The sequence below is a fragment of the Canis lupus genome, chromosome 1, assembly GCF_011100685.1.
Source record: "Canis lupus familiaris isolate Mischka breed German Shepherd chromosome 1, alternate assembly UU_Cfam_GSD_1.0, whole genome shotgun sequence".
NCBI lineage: Eukaryota > Metazoa > Chordata > Mammalia > Carnivora > Canidae > Canis > Canis lupus.
Genome location: NC_049222.1, coordinates 29,121,397 through 29,137,437, shown reverse-complemented (window position 1 = coordinate 29,137,437; position 16,041 = coordinate 29,121,397). Strand labels below are relative to the sequence as shown.

At 36.9% G+C, this 16,041-nt stretch overlaps 1 long non-coding RNA gene across 13 annotated transcripts in view; it reads right to left on the bottom strand.

Annotated features, from left to right (window-relative positions):
- Window positions 1–1,315: 1,315 nt before the first annotated feature.
- The window catches only part of LOC106558576, a 29,144-nt gene continuing 14,418 nt past the window's right edge, over window positions 1,316–16,041 (bottom strand). For 3 of the 13 annotated variants that reach the window (XR_005353561.1, XR_005353549.1, XR_005353552.1), the window contains 2 exons: window positions 15,499–15,654; window positions 1,316–2,040 (listed from right to left, as the gene is read on the bottom strand). This is a non-coding gene — a long non-coding RNA (uncharacterized LOC106558576). Of the gene's footprint in view, window positions 2,041–9,921; window positions 9,980–10,849; window positions 11,215–15,498; window positions 15,655–16,041 lie in introns of all 13 variants that reach the window. The other 10 variants (XR_005353558.1, XR_005353563.1, XR_005353554.1 and 7 more) reach the window with 9 other exon arrangements.

Here is a 16,041-nt window from a genome sequence, read left to right as displayed (position 1 = left end):
AGAGAGAGGCAGAGACATAGGCAGAGGGAGAAGCAGGCTCTATGCAGGAAACCCAATGTGGGACTCAATCCCAGGAGTTCGGGATCATGCCCTGAGCCAAACACTCAACTCCTGAGCCACCCAGACATCCCATTTCTTAAAGTTTTTCATTGGACCTTGACGTTCCCATAATTATAATCATTGGTCATGACTCACTCTTAGCAATGGCCCAAGAAAAGAAGGTGTTTCTGGAAAAGAGCTGTCCTCTTGGGCACTCGCTTTTCTCCTTCACTTCCCTAGTCTTTCTCCTGTATTTATTTTTCTCTGCTCTTTCCCTTCCTTCTCTCCTTGAAAAGTAAATGCTTTTTCAACGGTAACAACCTTTTCCTGACTGTACTGTATCAGGAAACTGGCCACCTCTTCTGATCTCTTCAGACTCTCTAAAATGAGCAGTGCAAAAAATAATAATAATTGCAAAATAAAACAGAATAAGCAGTGCACAGAGAATCTCCGGCTGGGTTTGCTAGGACACAGGTGTTTGCTCAGGGGCACTGGGCTTTGTTTCATGTTTTCCTCATGAGGATCTCTGTTGAACCACCAATGCCACCTCTCTGGGGATGCCAAAGCGAGTGGACTCACTTACAGACACTGAACACTCCTTTAAACCTCTCTCATTAAAAACAAAACAAAACAAAACAAAAAAACAAAAATAAACCTCTCTCATTATTTTTTTATTAATTCCTTTTAAATGTTTAATCACCTTTACAGCTACTCCTACAATTCACAATAGTAATAATAACAGTGGTGGTGATGGTTATAGTAGCAGCAGCAGCAGTAGGAGTAGTAGGTAAAATATACCGAGGAGTAACTCTGTGCCAAACAATATACTAACCTCTTTATATGTATTATCCCATTCATATGTATGCCTGAAATCAGAACATTTTGGATTTTGGTAAAGTAATATATTGTAGGTACTATGTAGAATGGAACACAATCAGCAGGGTCTGAGTAATAACTTGTAATGAAATAAATGTATACATTTGCAATTTAGTATATGAATATAGTAGATTACATAGAGGCTACATATATAGTGTCAAGTCATTTCAGATTAGGTTTGTGGCCATGTAAATTAGGTGAGGTTGGATTTTGGCACCAAAAAGTTTAGAAAGAAATGAGTGGTTTTCAATTTTGGACTTTGTAATCACAAATAAGGAGTTGTGGACCTATAGAATGATTTTTTTTTTTTTTTTCAGACAATAAAACTATGACTAGGGCAGCCCCGGTGGCGCAGTGGTTTAGCGCCACCTGCAGCCCAGGGTGTGATCCTGGGGACCCGGAATCGAGTCCCACATCCGGCTCCTTGCATGGAGCCTGCTTCTCCCTCTGCCTGTGTCTCTGCCTCTCTCTCTCTCTCTGTCTCTCATGAATAAATAAATAAAATATTAAAAAAATAAAACTATGACTACAGAAGTTCAGTAAAGGTCAGACAGTAATAATAATCAAGGTAAGTTTTTTTTCCCCCCAAATGTGTATCCACTTGTTTAGCAGTACTTATTCAAAAAGACTTCCTTTTCTTCATTTAGTCATCTTGGTAACTTTGTTGAAAATCAGTTGACCAGCGGCACCTGGGTGGCTCAGTGATTGAGTGTCTGTCTTTGGCTCAGTGTGTGATCCCGGGGTCCTGGGATAGAGTTGCACATCAAGTTCCCCGCAGGGAGCGCTCTTCTTCCTCTGCTTATGTCTCTGCCTCTCTCTGGGTGTCTCTCATGAATAAGTAAATAAATAAAATCTTTAAAAAGAAAGAAAGAAAATCAATTGACCATATCTGTATGGGTCCATCTCTAGGCTATTTTGTTCCATCTCTTCGTGTATCCTCACACCAAGGCACAGTATCATAATTACTGTGGTTTGCAGGGAAACTTGGAATCAGGTAGGATAAGTCCACCACATGTTTCCCTTTTGGTTTTTGCTCTTCTAGGTTTCCTGCATTTTCATATAAATTTTGTATTCAACTTGACAATTTCCACAAGAATGGTTGTTTGCTCTTGATAGATGAAAACCCTAGAGAATAAATGATAATATTAACTCAAGCAATTAAGTAGAGTAGCAGGATATAAAGGTAACATGTGGAAATCAATAGCATTCATATATACAAATAGTAACCAACTAGAAATATAATGAGAGAAAAATCCTAATTACAATAGCAAAAAAGATAAAATAATAGGGATACATTTAACCATAAATGTACATATCTACCTGAGAAAAATTTTAAAACTCTTCTACAACAGACAAAACTAATCTTTAAAAAATATTTTATTTATTTAAAAAATATTTTATTTATTTATTTGACAGAGAGAGAGAGCACAAGCAAGGGAAAGGCACCTGGAGGGAGAGGGAGAAGCAGGCTCCCCACTGAGCAGGGAGCCAGATGTGGGGCTTAATTCCAGGACCCCAGGATCATGGCCTGAGCCAAAGGCAGAAGCTTAACCAACTGAGCCACCTAGGTGCCTCAAAAGTAATTTTGATAAAAGGACATATCTCATATTGGGATAGGATAACTCCCATCATAAAGATGTCAGTTCTCCCTAAACTTTTTTATAAATTTAACTCAGTCCCCATCCTAATAAATTCTAGCATTTTCATGAAGCTAGGCAAGTTGATAGTTAACATCATATGGAAAACCAAAATAAGAACAGTCAGAGAAATACTAAAACAAAAACATTTATGATAGAGGAGTAGCCCCCTAGCCCTCCATATTCAAAACATATTATAAAGACTCTAGAATTAAAACTGTAGTACACATGTGAATATACAGGCATACCTGTATATAGAATTCAATAGAAATAGTAGAAGTAGAAAAAGTCTAGAAATAGATCCAAGTTTGTGTGAATATGAAACTTCAATATATAATAAATGTGACATTTCAAGTTACTGGGAGTAAGATGGAATTTTAATAAATGGTGCTAGGACAACTGGTTGGCCATTTGGAAAAAAATAAAATTAGATTTTTTATGTCACACCATATATAGGAATAAACTCCAAATGGATCAGTGACCTAAATGTGAATGATAAAACTATACAAGTACAGGAGGGAAACTTGAGTGAAATTATCTTTATCTTGGGTGAGAAGACTTTCTAACTATGACTGAAGTCCAGATTGCAGCAAAAGAAAAACTGACACATTTCATTATATAAAAATCAAAACCGTTTTCATGACAAAAATACCATAATCAAAGTCAAAGTCAGGCTGGTAAGCTGGGACGAAATATTTGTAATACATATCATAGTTAAAGGTCCAATATGCTTAATATAAATTTTTTAAGAGAGGAGAAAAAGACTTGAGTGACAGATATTAGAATTTTTAAAATTCATAAAAAAAGAGACAAAATAGTGACCCTTAACTACCTCAAGAAGCAAGAAAAATTTCAAATAAAAAATTAACCTTACACCTAGGGGAGCTAGAAAGAGAACAAACAAAACCCCAAATCATAGAAGGATGGAAATAAAGATCAGAGCAGAAATAAATAAATAGAAACAAAACAAAACAAAACAAAACAACAGAACAGATCAAAGAAACTAGGGGCTATTTCTTTGAAAAGATCAACAAAATTGAAAAATATTAGCCAGACTTATCAAAAGAGAGAGAGAGAAGTGCCTGGCTTGCTCAGTCAGTAGAGCATGTGACTCTTGATCTAGAGGCTGTAACTTCAAGCCCCACATTGGGTGTAGAGATTACTTAAAAATAAAACCTTAAAAAAGACAGAGAGAGAAGACTCAAATAAACAAAATCAGAAATCAAAGAGGAGAAATAACAATCAACACCACAGAAATACAAAGGATTGGAAGAGAATATTATGAAAAAAAAATGCCAACAAATTCTACAACTTAGAAGAAATGGATAAATTCTTAGAAATATATAATCTCCAAAGACTGAATTAGGAATAAATAGAAAATTTGAACAAACCAATTACCAGCATGGATATTGAATCAATAATCAAAATGCTCCCCCCAAAAGAAAGTCCAGTACTAGATGGCTTCACAGGTGAATTCTATGAAATATTTAAAGAAGAGTTAAGATCTATTCTTCTCAAATTATTACAAAAAATAGAAGAGGAAGGAAAGCTTCCAAATTCATTCTGTGAGGCCAGCATTTTCTTGATACCAAAACCAGATGAAGACACTACAAAAAAAAAAAAAAAAGAGAGAGAGAGAGAGAGAGAACTACAGGCCAATAACTCTGATGAACATAGACACAAAAATCCTCAATGAAACATTAGCAAACCAAATCCAACAATACATTTAAAAAACCACTCCCACAATCAAGTGGGATTTAGTCCTGGGATACAAGTGTAGTTCAATATTCAAAATCAAGTAGTATGATATATCACATCAGCAAGAGAAAGGATAAAAATCATATGATCATTTCAATAGATGCAGAAAAAGCATTTAATGAAGTAAAACATCCATTCATGATAAAACCCCTCAAAGATGTAGGTTTAGAGAGAACATACCTCAACATAAAAAAGGCCATGTATTAAAAAACCCACAGTTAGCATTATATTCAATGGTAAACAACCGTAAGCTTTTCTCTTAAGATCAGGAACAAAGATGTCCACTCTTACCACTTTTATTCAACATAGTACTGGAAGTCCTAGCCACAGCAATCAGACAAGAAAAAGAAAGAGAAGGCATACAGATATGTAAGGAAGAAGTAAAACCTTCACTATTTGCAGTTGACATGATACAATATATATAAAACCCTAAAGACTCCACCAGAAAACTACTAATATTGATAACTTAATTCAGTAAAGTTGCAAGATACAAAATGAATATACAGAAATCTATTGCATTTCTATACACTAATAACGAAGTAACAGAGAAATTAAGAAAACAATCCCATTTATAATTGCACCAAAAATAATAAAACACCTAGGAATAATCTTAACCATGGAGGCAAAAGACCTATACTTTTAACACTGATGAAAGAAATTGAAAATGACACAAACAAATGGAAAAATATTCCATAAATTGGAAGAATACTATTAAAATGTCTGTAGAGCCCAAAAGAATCTACAGATTTAATGCCACCTTTATCAAAATACTAACACCATTTTTTAAGAAGTAGAAGGAACAATCCTAAAATTTGTATGGAACCCCAAAGACCCTGAATAACTAAAGCAATCTTGGAAAAACAAAAACCCTGGAGGTATCACAATCCCAGATTTCAAGATACATTACAAAGCTCTAATAATCAAAAGAGTATAGTACTGGCATAAAAACAGACACATAGATCAGTAGAACAAAATGGAGAGTCCAGAAATGAACCCACACTTAATTTATTTTTTTAATAAAATAATTTTTATTGGTGTTCAATTTACCAACATACAGAATAACACCCAGTGCTCATCCCGTCGAGTGTCCCCTTCAGTGCCCGTCACCCACTCACCCCTACCCCCGCCCTCCTCCCCTTCCACCATCCCTAGTTCGTTTCCCAGAGTTAGGAGTCTTTATGTTCTGTCTCCCTTTCTGATATTTCCCACACATTTCTTCCCCCTTCCCTTATATTCCCTTTCACTATTATTTATATTCCCCAAATGAATGAGAACATGCACTGTTTGTCCTTCTCTGATTGACTTACTTCACTCAGCATAATACCCTCCAGTTCCATCCACGTTGAAGCAAATGGTGGGTATTTGTCGTTTCTAATGGCTGAGTAATATTCCATTGTATACATAAACCACATCTTCTTTATCCATTTATCTTTCGATGGACACCGAGGCTCCTTCCACAGTTTGGCTATTGTGGACATTGCTGCTATAAACATCGGGGTGCAGGTGTCCCGGTGTTTCATTGCATCTGAATCTTTGGGGTAAATCCCCAACAGTGCAATTGCTGGGTCATAGGGCAGGTCTATTTTTAACTCTTTGAGGAACCTCCACACAGTTTTCCAGAGTGGCTGCACCAGTTCACATTCCCACCAACAGTGCAAGAGAGTTCCCCTTTCTCCACATCCTCTCCAACATTTGTTGTTTCCTGCCTTGTTAATTTGCCCCATTCTCACTGGTGTGAGGTGGTATCTCATTGTGGTTTTGATTTGTATTTCCCTGATGGCAAGTGATGCAGAGCATTTTCTCATGTGCATGTTGGCCATGTCTATGTCTTCCTCTGTGAGATTTCTCTTCATGTCTTTTGCCCATTTCATGGTTGGATTGTTTGTTTCTTTGGTGTTGAGTTTAAGAAGTTCTTTATAGATCTTGGAAACTAGCCCTTTATCTGACACCTCATTTGCAAATATCTTCCCCCATTCTGTAGGTTGTCTTTTAGTTTTGTTGACTGTATCCTTTGCTGTGCAAAAGCTTCTTATCTTGATGAAGTACCAATAGTTCATTTTTGCTTTTGTTTCTTTTGCCTTCGTGGATGTATCTTGCAAGAAGTTACTGTGGCCGAGTTCAAAAAGGGCGTTGCCTGTGTTCTCTAGGATTTTGACGGAATCTTGTCTCACATTTAGATCTTTCATCCATTTTGAGTTTATCTTTGTGTATGGTGAAAGAGAGTGGTCTAGTTTCATTCTTCTGCATGTGGATGTCCAATTTTCCCAGCACCATTTATTGAAGAGACTGTCTTTCTTCCAATGGATAGTCTTTCCTCCTTTATCGAATATTAGTTGGCCATAAAGTTCAGGGTCCACTTCTGGGTTCTCTATTCTGTTCCATTGATCTATGTGTCTGTTTTTGTGCCAGTACCACACTGTCTTGATGACCACAGCTTTGTAGTACAACCTGAAATCTGGCATTGTGATGCCCCCAGATATGGTTTTCTTTTTTAAAATTCCCCTGGCTATTCGGGGTCTTTTCTGCTTCCACACATATCTTAAAATAATTTGTTCTAACTCTCTGAAGAAAGTCCATGGTATTTTGATAGGGATTGCATTAAACGTGTAAATTGCCCTGGGTAACATTGACATTTTCACAATATTAATTCTGCCAATCCATGAGCATGGAATATTTTTCCATCTCTTTGTGTCCTCCTCAATTTCTTTCAGAAGTGTTCTATAGTTTTTAGGGTATAGATCCTTTACCTCTTTGGTGAGGTTTATTCCTAGGTATCTTATGCTTTTGGGTGCAATTGTAAATGGGATTGACTCCTTAATTTCTCTTTCTTCAGTCTCATTGTTAGTGTATAGAAATGCCACTGATTTCTGGGCATTGATTTTGTATCCTGCCACGCTACCAAATTGCTGTATGAGTTCTAGCAATCTTGGGGCGGAGGCTTTTGGGTTTTCTATGTAGAGTATCATGTCATTGGCGAAGAGGGAGAGTTTGACTTCTTCTTTGCCAATTTGAATGCCTTTAATGTCTTTTTGTTGTCTGATTGCTAAGGCTAGGACTTCCAGTACTATGTTGAATAGCAGTGGTGAGAGTGGACATCCCTGTCTTGTTCCTGATCTTAGGGGAAAGGCTCCCAGTGCTTCCCCATTGAGAATGATATTTGCTGTGGGCTTTTCGTAGATGGCTTTTAAGAAGTCGAGGAAAGTTCCCTCTATCCCTACACTCTGAAGAGTTTTGATCAGGAATGGATGCTGTATTTTGTCAAATGCTTTCTCTGCATCTAATGAGAGGATCATATGGTTCTTGTTTTTTCTCTTGCTGATATGATGAATCACATTGATTGTTTTACGAGTGTTGAACCAGCCTTGTGTCCCGGGGATAAATCCTACTTGGTCATGGTGAATAATTTTCTTAATGTACTGTTGGATCCCATTGGCTAGTATCTTGTTGAGAATTTTTGCATCCATGTTCATCAGGGATATTGGTCTGTAATTCTCCTTTTTGGTGGGGTCTTTGTCTGGTTTTGGAATTAAGGTGATGCTGGCCTCATAGAATGAATTTGGAAGTACTCCATCTCTTTCTATCTTCCCAATAGCTTTGGTTTCTTCTTTAAACGTTTGATAGAATTCCCCTGGGAAGCCATCTGGCCTTGGACTCTTGTGTCTTAGGAGGTTTTTGATGACTGCTTCAATTTCCTCCCTGGTTATTGGCCTGTTCAGGTTTTCTATTTCTTCCTGTTCCAGTTTTGGTAGTTTGTGTCTTTCCAGGAATGCGTCCATTTCTTCTAGATTGCCTAATTTATTGGCGTATAGCTGTTCATAATATGTTTTTTTTTTTTTGTTCATAATATGTTTTTAAAATCGTTTGTATTTCCTTGGTGTTGGTAGTGATCTCTCCTTTCTCATTCATGATTTTATTAATTTGAGTCTCCTCTCTCTTCTTTTTAATAAGGTTGGCTAATGGTTTATCTATCTTATTAATTCTTTCAAAGAACCAACTCCTGGTTCTGTTGATCTGTTCCACAGTTCTTCTGGTCTCGATTTCGTTGAGTTCTGCTCGAGTTTTAATTAACTCTCTTCTTCTGCTGGGCGTGGGGTCAATCTGCTGTTTTTTTTCTCTAGCTCCTTTCTGTGTAAGGTTAGCATTTGTATTTGAGTTCTTTCAATGAACCCACACTTTAATAGTCAATTAATATTTAACAAAGGAGGCCAGAATATGAAATGGGAAAAAAGACAGTTTCTTCAACAAATGGTATTGGGAAAACTGGACAGCTACATTCAAGAGAATGAAGCAGGACTATTTTTTTTTTTACATCATACATAAAAATAAACTCAAGGGATCCCTGGGTGGCGCAACAGTTTGGCGCCTGCCTTTGGCCCAGGGCGCGATCCTGGAGACCCGGGATCGAATCCCACATCAGGCTCCCGGTGCATGGAGCCTGCTTCTCCCTCTGCCTATGTCTCTGCCTCTCTCTCTCTCTCTCTCTCTCTCTGTGACTATCATAAATAAATAAAAATAAAAAAAAATTAAAAATAAACTCAAAATGGATTAAGAATATAAATGTGAGACTTAAAACCATAAAAATCCTAGAAAAGAGCACAGGCAGTAATTTCTCTGATATTGGCTGTAGCAATATCTTTCCTAGATATGTTTCTTGAGGCAAGAAAAACAAGAGCAAAAATAAACTATTGGGACTACATGAAAATTAAAAGCTTCTATGTAATAAAGGAAATAATCAACAACACTATAGATAACCTACTAGATATAAGATATTTGCAAATGACATACCCAATAAAGGGTTAGAATCCAAAATACATAAAGAACATATACAGCTTAACACCAAAAGAAAAACAATCCAATTAAAAATTGGTAGAAGACATGAATAGACATTTAACCAAAAAGGACATAGCTAACAGACACATGAAAAGGTGCTCAATATCACTCATCATCTGGGAAATCAAAATCAAAATTAGTGTGGGATATCACCTCACACCTGTCAAATGGCTAAAATAAAAAACACAGGCAAAAACAAATGTTGGCAAGGATGTGGAGAAAAAGGCACCTACATGCACTGTTGATGGGAATGCAAACTGGTGCAGCCACTGTAGAAAATAGTATGCGGATTCCTCAAAAAATTAAAAATTAGAATTACCATATGATCCAGTAATTCTACTACTGAGTATTTACCCAAAGAAAACTAAAACAGTAATGTGAAAAGATCCATGCAGCCTTATGTTTATTGCAGCCTTATTTACGATAGCCAAATTATGGAAGTAGCCCAAGTGTCTATCAATAGGTGGATCAATAAAGAAAATATGAGTATACAGGAATATGACTCAACCATAAAAAAGAATGACATCTTGCCATTTGCAATATCATAGTTGGATCCAGAGTATTATACTAAGTGAAATACATCAGTCAGAGAAAGACAAATACTATATGATTTCGCTCATGGAATTTAAGAAACAAAAGCAAACAAAGAAAAAAAGAGACAAACCAAAAACAAACAAAACCAAAAACAGACTTAACTACAGAGAACAAACTGATGGTTACCAGAGGGAATGTGGGTGAGGGGATGGGTGAAACAGGTGGTGAGGATTAAAGAATACATTACCATAATGAGCACTGAGTAATGTATGGAACTGTTGAATCACTATATTGTACACCTGAAACTAATATAACACTGGGTATTAGCTACACTGGAATTAAAATAAAACTTAAAAAAATAACAGCCCACACAAAAAATGACCCTTAAACATGTAAAAGGATGTTTGACCTTGCTCATAACAAAAGAAGTCAAATTAAAAACACATTGAAAAATACTTTCTCACTCATCAGATTGCAAACAGTGTAACGATATACTCTTGCAGCAAACTTTGGGGAAATACACACTCTAAAGTTGCTGAGAGGGCTTCACATCTGTACAGTCCTCTTGTGGGGATTTGGGAGTATTTAATAAAGCTACACCTAAATTTACCTTCTGACCTTGTATTTACCATTTTGTCTTCTGCTTTCGATTGGTTTTGAAGAGAAGTTAGCTGTTATTTATATGATTATTTCTCTTGAGGTAATGTATCTTTTCCCCCCTCTGCTTTCAAGATTTCCCTTTGTTTGTTTGTTTGTTTGTTTTTTAGCAGTTTGATTATAGGTGTGTCTTAGTGGGGTTTTCTTTAATTTTTCATTATTTTTTTATTTTTAAAGAGATTTTATTTATTTATATCTTACCATTGATTCCAAATTTCTGCCAAAATTTTCAATTTTGCCTTTTATCACCCTGACTGGAATAAATAAAATATCTGCATGATAACTTCAGTATCCAGAACACATAGAAGCCATTCTGTCTCTGAATTTCTCTCCCCCACCCCCCTCTCTTTTTGCTGGCTTTCTTATGTTGTTTTGTTTCTCATATGCCTAGCTGTTTGAGATTGAATGTCAGACACTATGTATGTAAAATTGTTAGCAAAAACAATCTGAGACTTAGTACAATATCTTCCTTGCCAGAAGATTTGTTTGCTTCTATCAAAAGTCTTAGGGGACCAGACCTGTGAAATACTTGGAGAAGCTAGCCCATTTTGGTTACTTCCTTCATTCAATAAAAGAATGATGCTTCAAGCTGAGCTGTAGTCCCAGGGCCAATCTACTTCTGATTCATGCTTAGTGGTTGGTAAAGGCTTCTTGGTTCCCAACCCAAAGTAAGGCCTGTCCTTCTGGGCGAACTCTTGACTCTAATCACTTTCCCTGAGAGGCTGTCAAAAGCACCTTTCAGCATCTTAGCCACCTCCTTCAGATTCCACAAATACCCCTCAGGTAAAATTATTCAGGTAACAATGTCTGGCTATTTCCTTGTCCATCATCTTCTCCAGATCTTGGCCAAACAGCCCTTCTTATCTTTTTACTTCTTCAGTGCCTTAAGCAAAAAAAAAAAAAAAAAAAAAGAAAGTATTCATCCAATATTTTAGTTATCATTAATGGAAGGGTTAATCCAAACTCTTTGGCTCACAATTGACTGGTGAAAAGTAGAACCCCTTTCTTAGTATTTTTCTCTTAATTGTTGGCAGCATTATAGAGTACAGGTGTTGTCTTCCCAGCATGCTTTCCCACCCCCACTCTTCATGTGGCAAAAGTGTCATTCAAGATGTCCCCACAGTCCCCTCCCAGGGATAGGCATGTCACAATGGCTAGATAGTCAGAATTTCCCTAGGAATGACATTAGTTTGAGCGGCTACTCAAATTTTTCTCTTCTCTCTCTTCATTGTGTTAACTGTGAGAACTGAATGGGTTAATGTACTTCTGGCTCTTGAGAGTAGTGTTGTGTTTCCCCATTTTATGGATGAGGAAACTGAAGCCTCAAAAGTTTAAGTAGCTTACTCAAGATCACACCATCATTAACTGATGGAGCATGAGTTGAAATCTTAGTACGCTGGTTGTAGAGTGAACACTGGAAACTATTATGCTATATTTTCTTTCTTTGCTAAGACAAACTCTGTTAAACTGAGGACATAGAGGACACAGGAATGGGCTGAATATGGAGGTATATTCCTGAAAAAGATCACAGGAGCTGCTGAAGACTTTGAAATGAGATAGCAGGATAATTCTGTGAGCAATCTCAATTTCAATTTACTAAATATACTATCTCCCTTGTCAGACACCCTGACCATCAGGTGAGCATGTGACTTCAGCCGGGTCAATGATAGATCCCACATTAATTTGTCCATGAGTAGGCATGTGACTTAATTTGGACCAATCAGAATCTTTCCCTGGTATTTTTCTATAAACTTGGGAGGAAGAAACAGCTGGTTTGCTCAGTTGACAAGTTATGAATCTGGGGTTGTCAATAGTCATCTTCTCTACATCTCAAAGTCAGCCTATCTGCAGAATGACAACATGCAGAAATGAGAAATACACAGACAGGTAAAGGTCAACTCCCGTGGTATTGAATATGTGTTCTTCAGAGATTTCTCTTCAGTCCTGGGAACTAACCAAGTATTCTCAAATACGTGAGCCAACAGGTTACCTTTCTATTTAGGCTAGTTTTGTTTTTCTGTTACCTGTAATAAAAGGTATCCTGATAAATTAGTAGAGTCTGCATGAAACCTTTGCAGGGTGCCCAGGATTTGAGGTGCTTCAGAATTACTATATAATTTGGACCAGAAAGATAAGAACTGCTTATAAAATTCTATTTGTAAAATAGCCCATATAACTTACTTTCAAAAATCCTGATTGAACATATTTGTTTTGGGGGAGAATCAATCAATTATGTTTTTTTGTTCTTTTCAAAGATTTTATTTATTTATTCATGAGAGACACAGAGAAAGAGGCAGAGATACAGGCAGAAGGAGAAACAGGCTCTTTGCAGGGAGCCTGATGTGGGACTCGATCCTGGGGCCGGGATCACGCCCTGAGCCAAAGGCAGACGCTCAACCACTGAGCCACCCAGGCATCCCAAGAATCAATAATTTGTATAGTGGATATAAATTTTTTTTTAAGTTTTGAAATAAATCTTAAGTAATAGTAAAGTTTAAATGATTGCACAAAGGACTTTTGAATCTTTAAGATTCAACAACTCAACAACATTTTACAACTGTTACATTGAGTTGATCATTTTCTTCCTTTTTTATTTTTTGCAAGCCACTTCAGGCTATTGAGCTCTTAAAATATGGCTAGTGTCACCAAGAAATTGAATTTTTAATTGAGTTTAACTTAAATATAAATTTTTAAAGTGCCAATTGATTCAGTTGTTGGAGAAAATTTTATGTTTGAACTATTTGGTTATGAGAATCTACTTTTTCAATATGTTAATTTTATGACATCTAAATAAAGACTGAGTATTTCTGTCAAAAACTTAGCTCCCAAATTGAGATGTGCTGTAAGCATAAAATATACACCGTATTTCAAAGACTAAGTGTGGGGAAAAAAAGAATATAAAATCTTTCATTGATAATTTAAAAATATTAGTTACATGCTGAAATTATATTTCTGTTGAACAGTGCTATTCTACCCATAGGGGAGTGCATTGCAGATATCCTACTTCTTTATCCCTAAATCTTTTGGAATGCATTTCCTAAGCAAAAAGACATTTTCTTATATCACCAATATGATATAGATTTTCTTTTTGTACTACAGATCTTGATGTAGAAAGGATAAATGAATCTGCCATTTCATAATGACTTTACTTAGAAAGAATTTGACTAGAGGCAAAAATGGCCTCTGAAGAATCTATTACATTACATTTTAGCAAAGTACAAAGTATTTTCATATTTTTGGTGGAGAGCTATAGGCTTATTGCATAAGCAAGAAAGTATAGAAATAGTTCTCTTGGATCTGAAATCCTCTAGGAAAGCAATGATCTGGAACTTTCTACAACATCATCTTACTATGTTACCTATACAAAGGGTCATTCTAAAAAGGCATGCCTTCTTAAAAATTATTCGTCAAACATTTTGAATATCTGATACATAGTAGGAACATCAAAAACGTATGTGAAAAACACACAGGAGGTATGAATCCTATTTATTTATCCTGCTAGCTTGAGTGTCCATAATAAACGAAATAAATGGCTACAATACAGTATTTTCAGAGTTTCTAGCATTTTCCAGCTAATAAGAATTTAAGCCCTCAAATATGTGGAGTAATAAGGCATACTTCATATTGACTGGAAAAGTTTGGCCTCAAAAAAAGAAAAAAAAAAGAAAGCAGACTACATGTAAATGTGTGTTTGGGCACACAGGGATACAGTTATGCTTATGTCAAGTAGGCTGATCCATAGCTTTGGTTTCAAAGTGGAGGACTGGAGGATGTTCAGATCCATAGTGTGGTTAGTTGGTGCCACAGGCCACTGCTTTTAAAAATATTTTGATTGTCAGTGGCTGGAGATAAGGAAAATGAGAGGGTTATCCAGAAGTGGACACAAAGATGAGCACTTAGTACCCATTGTAAGAAACCATCAATTGATGGGAAAAAAGCTGCCAAACAGAAGGCAGAGTCACTATTGGAAAGAGACAAAGAAGTAGCAAAAACCTTTATTTTGGAAACTGAACATCAAATGTAATTTTGAAGAGAAGCAAAGAAAAGAGAAAAATGGGCAAGGAGAGGCAGCTATTCTATTTTGGTAAAAAATGTAGGGATCACCTAGTAGGTAAACATCAGTAAGGGTAACTAAGGTTCTTGCATTGAGTAAGCCTTCTGAGTGCAGAACTGTGGTGACTTCCTACACCCAAGAGTTAGAATTGAATCTAAGGCAGAGTCAGCAAATTCTTTCTGGAAAGGGCTACATAGTAAATATTTTAGGCCTAAGATGGGCTGTATATTCTTTATTGCAACTACTCGGCTCTGCTATTATAGAACAGAATGAGGGTTCAATTTGGCCTATGAGCCTCAGCTGGCCCACTCCTGGTTTAAGGAACATCTAGTCTAGAATTAGACTTCTCTATGAATATGTACAATGGAATATTACTCAACCATCAGAAAAGATGAATACCTACCATATACATCGACATGGATGGAACTGCAGTGTATTATACTGAACAAAATAAGTCAGAGAAAGACAATTATCATGGTTTCACTCATACGTAGAATATAAGAAACAATGCAGGGGATCATAGAGGAAGGGAGGGAAAACTGGGAAGTTATCAGAGAGGGAGACAAATCATGAGAGACTCTTAATTCTAGGAAACAAACTGAGGATTGCAGGCGGGAAGGTGGGTAGGGGGATGGGGTAACTGGGTGATGGGCATTAAGAAGGGCACATGAGGGGATCCCTGGGTGCCTCAGCGGTTTCGGGCCTGCCTTTGGCCCGGGGCGCGATCCTGGGGTCCCAGGATCGAGTCCCGTGTCAGGCTCCCTGCATGGAGCCTGTTTCTCCCTCTGCCTGTGTCTTTGCCTCTCTCTCTCTCTCTCTATGTCTATCATAAATAAATAAAAATAAATCTTAAAAAAAAAAGAAGGGCACGTGATGTAATGAGCACTGGGTGTTATACACAACTGATGGATTCTTGATGAAGAATTCATTTCAGATGAATTCTACATCTGAAACTAATGATAAGCCAACTATATATTGGCTAACTGAACTAAAAAAAAAGACTTGTGTATGAATATTATTATTATTATTATTATTATTATTATTTTTGGCATTGCCATTATCTTTCACTTTATTCTAGGCCTAAGTAAGACTGATCTGAGAAGAAGAACATACCCCCTTTCCAGGGTACCCAGTCCCATGTTGGGCTGTTACTGGCTTCTGGAGCACACTGCTCTCTGTAGAGGGAGAGGCTGTGTTCTGAGACAGCAGGACAAGTGAGTAGTCAGCTGCACAAGGATCTTGGGGGTAGCGCTCCATTTATTCCATTTTCTTCACAGAAAACAAAGAGACATTGCTGGTCACAATGGTCAGTCAGGGGCAACAGTCTATTGGCCCTTTGGGTTATTAGCTGCTGAATTTTCAGCTTGGAGTGTGAAAGTGAGAAAGCCCTGCCTATGATCAGAAATTGGAACTGTCTTCCCAGAGGGAGTACAATCTCACCTGTCTTCTCACAATGAACTATAATGGCATTCTAAGTAGTTTGTCTCTACTGTAAAATCATTCCTAAAGTAATTTAATTAGAATGAACTGGAATCTGTGACTTTACAGATAGTTAAAAATCCCTCAGATCTTTGAGGAATTCCTAATTTGCTTCAGAAGCCTTTTACTGCCAACCCGTCCCCATTCTCACCCCACCTTTGCTTATAACTCCTTCTC